The sequence below is a fragment of the Acyrthosiphon pisum genome, chromosome X (assembly GCF_005508785.2).
Source record: "Acyrthosiphon pisum isolate AL4f chromosome X, pea_aphid_22Mar2018_4r6ur, whole genome shotgun sequence".
In the NCBI taxonomy this organism is placed as follows: domain Eukaryota; kingdom Metazoa; phylum Arthropoda; class Insecta; order Hemiptera; family Aphididae; genus Acyrthosiphon; species Acyrthosiphon pisum.
Window position 1 is genome coordinate 112,961,829 of NC_042493.1, and position 4,224 is coordinate 112,966,052.

Genomic DNA, 4,224 nt, shown 5'->3' on the forward strand with positions numbered 1-4,224 from the left:
AGTATATTATGCTATAAGTGATGAATCAGCTAGAATTGATTTATAGATAATGCAGTTGATATATTTTCAAAAATAAAAAAAAGAAGATATCCTAATAAACTACTAATATTTTTGTTTATCAATATAAATATTTCCATATAATAGTTTGTAGGCTTTTAACTGATATAGGTATACAATTGTTTTTATAAAATATTTGCTACCTTATATTTAAAAATGATGTTACCTAGTTAATAAAAAGGGTACCATACAAAAATGTAAGTAGATAATACGCGGTTGAGAGCGCTTTTTTATCCATTCAGGCCGGTCAAAACCTTTGTCCCTCTCTATTGAAAACTGAAATGATGCCACTGACTAATGGTTTATTTCCCTGTAATAGTTTAAAAAAAAAAAAAAATCAAATTTGGTTGATTCCACAGAACAGTATCATTATTTTTCGTAGATCATATTTTTGTGGACAAAATTACATTGGCATCGGGAGATTTAAGACAATGATAATAATACATTAAGTAATATATTGTAGGTATAAAACTAATTAATAGTAATAATAATAAACCACTCGTCAGGCAATTACCTGAGGAGCTGGCGTCCGTCAGCGGCTTCAATCCAGAACACTAAAGTATCAAGATGCACAAATTTGCACAGTAAAAATATAATAAAATAATATTTAAATATGTAGCAATCTTGAATTTGTGCAACTAACGAGCAGCTAGCTTAGTAGAATAATACACTGACAACATGTAATTCACCACGGCAAATAATTCACGTAATTCTATAAGTATATCGATGTACGCACTGGAATGTAAAAACAATATTATGACAAGTACAATCAAGAACAATATTTACAGAAGCAATTCACAGGAGTATATGATATACCTATACGAAATCGATGATGATAACTTCGCAATTTTTAATGAATAAGAACCACAACAATTGGCCGAACATCCGCCGTTTGATGTATGCACTGAAATGAAAAACAAAAACTTAAACACCGCAAAATTAGTTTATACATCTGAAAACATGAAAGAGCAACAATTTTGCAACGGTCACAGTGCTCATGGAATACCAACACTTTATATCACGCCTCATAGTAGGTAATGCAACTAAAGTTGCAACTGCATTATAATAAATGGTAATTGGTAAACCTTAATTTGTTAAACTTAATTTATTATATACAACTGATATACGAAAAAATAGGGTCCTATAATATTATACATCTAAATAATATAGGTTATGTTTTTGATAAAAAAAAAAATAATTAATAGTTAAATATACAATATTTTTATAAAATAAAAATAAATTACTGATCGGAAGTAACAGTATTGTGTAGTAATCATGGTCGCTAGTGTCGCTGATGTTCACTGTGACAGTTAGGGCAGAGAACTTGTAGCTCTAAAAAGTCACCAAACATGCATTTAAATATACAAAATATGCACTTAAAATATAAAAAAATATGCATTTTAAAGTGGATATTTTTGAACAAAAAATAAGAATTTTTCTGTTGGTACTTATTATTTTGATGAATACATTTTATTTTCAACTTTATTTAACAACTTACAATTAATTATTTGAATTATTTGGACTCATTTGAATTATTATTTTAACTGGATACTTCTTCAGGTGAGTTGAACAATATTATCTCATCTGTCTATAAATTAATAACCCGACAAATTGCGGCATTCGATCGGCAAATCTCGGTTATTTTGGTTGTGTGAAAAAATAAACAAAAACGTCGAAGGAAAAACATTGGTAAAACTATAAATTGCTTAAAATATCTATCTAAAAGTATAAAATGGAAGAAATTTGGTTTAAAAACCGAAAAAACGCAAAATATGCATTTATATGCACAATAAAATTACAAAATTAGATTTGTGTAAGCATGAAACGCATTCGTTTCACACTCTGCTATTTTTGTGACTGTGCAAAAAAAATATGCAAATGCTACAGGTCCTCTGCCCTAGTCACATTCGACTGGGCATGACCGCAGATGGCCTTAAAATTATTACCACTACTATTATACTTATCAGTTAGTAAGTTCACTTTCCGATCGTTGTTGTTCGTACATACTTATGTTATTATGAATTTGTATTATGTAATATGTTTTTAGTGTGTGCAAACCATGCTTTCAGTGGAATATGTTAGATTGTTCTTTTAGGCTATTACCTTCAGTTTATTGTAGTAATGTGAGTATGATTATTAATTAATATAATTTAATGTATCAAAATCATTAGTTATTATTAACCCTCACTTCTGCTTCAACCCTTTCTCCAACAATTGTATTGTTCAAACAGACAGTACATCACAATAAATAAATAATTTAAATTATAACACAATACGCAAAATATATTTGATTTATAAAAAATAAAACACTTATTAGATAAAATGTAATACTATTTCACAAGATTTATATGCAAATACCTTTGTCATTAACTTATGAGTTACGAGGGTACCTACGTACATTTAGTATATCATACTTTGTATATTCATCAAAGAAGTTTAAAAGTTATGGATTTATACTATTTTAAGTAATTGGATGAATAATTATTTATAAGTATAATAAGTTCTCTGAAATTAACCAACTGAAGTTATACAAATTTATAGTTGTTTACGTACAATCCTGGGCATAAACGCGTTAAAAAGTTAAAAGTTAAGATAATTTTAACTTTTAACTTAACTTTTTTAAATTTAATTTTCATTAACTTAATTTTTAACTTAACTTATTTTAATTAATATTAACTTAATAAATAACGAGTTACTTTTAATCAAATTCAAGTTAAGTTAATTTATAAATAATTAAATAATAAAAATAAAAATTATTATTGATATAACATAACCATTTACTAGAATAGGGAATTACAAATATAGTTAAATCAATTTCTTGTTCCATTAACCAGAATTCTTCAAGAAAAATAAATCAATTAAATACATATAGATATAGCAATAGCCAATTATATTATAACATATAGGTGTACTGCGGCATACGGGCATATTGTAATAATAATAATTAATAAATACTAATAAGTAATGTGATACCTATTATTATTATATTGATATAGATACAAATCAAAAATTTACAATTCTCAATAACATATTGTAAAATATTTTCGGTAAATTAAAACTAATTGGGTTACGCTCGTGTAGGTATATTTATATTTCAAATGTTTATATTTATAAACAGTGTTCATGGGTTCACTTTTCGTTCTCGGCTCTCGTAAATACCGTGTTTCAGTGATTTGTGTGAATTGTGTCAATCACAGTGGTTAATGGATATCATCAGTGTTCAGTGGAATTAGATTATAGAATTTTTAATTTTTAATTCTACATTCAGTCTACACTAACTGGAGTCTGGAGACTTGGGAATAGGTTTCTTCAGCTCGTTGGTAAGTATTTGTGTTTTATAAATAAAAAAAGAAATAAACGTTCACAAAATGTAATAGGTACCTATGTATTAAATGTATTTAATGTATTATTAATGTTTTTTGTTTATTGATTTTTTTTTATTTTTTTTTTTATTATGTTGATTTTAAATAACTAATAATATAGTTAGCATAAGCTATTAAGTAATAACGACCTAACAACATATCAACAGAATCAGAATCAGAATAATTATAGCCTATAGCTTATATACCTTCTTATAGTTGATAATTTATATTTGAATTTTCAGTTGAAACAATAATTAATATTGACAAATACCTCAATAATGGATGATCAACAATCTACATCCACTAGTGGAATAGTGAACACAAGTATGGCTCATATTAAACCAAAATGGTCATAAATTACTCAATATTTTGAGCAACTAACTGATACATCAACCAAAACATCATTCTTTTTTGTGACCCTAAGGAGAAACGGATTTCCACATCGAATTCATCTAATTCAAATTTGAGAACTCATATTAAAGTATGTAAATCGTTATTTAAAATACATAATAGTATACTATAGGTAGTAACCTCATAAAAAGTTTATAATATTTTGGATATTTAAAGTAGTTCGTTTAGTTAGTACATAAATTAAATAGTGCTTGCATCGGGGTGAAGCAAGGGAAGGAGTACCTACTTATTCTTTTTTTTTAAATATCTTACTGTTCATACTAGTTAATATAATCTATTCAATGAGTATATAATGAGTATTCCGATTTATAGGTAATTAGGTATCTTCGGGTAGGTAAATAGATTTTTTTTAAACTGCGTCCCCCATTGAATTTTTTTTTGAATTTAAGAAGGA

The 4,224-nt window shown here is 26.7% G+C and overlaps 1 long non-coding RNA gene across 1 annotated transcript; it reads right to left on the reverse strand.

Annotated features, from left to right (window-relative positions):
* Positions 1–207: 207 nt before the first annotated feature.
* On the reverse strand, positions 208–1,042 carry LOC107885338. Its single transcript, XR_001680407.2, has 3 exons — positions 874–1,042; positions 572–792; positions 208–367 (listed from the first exon to the last, which is right to left on the reverse strand). It is a non-coding gene; the product is annotated as an uncharacterized LOC107885338 (long non-coding RNA).
* Positions 1,043–4,224: the final 3,182 nt, after the last annotated feature.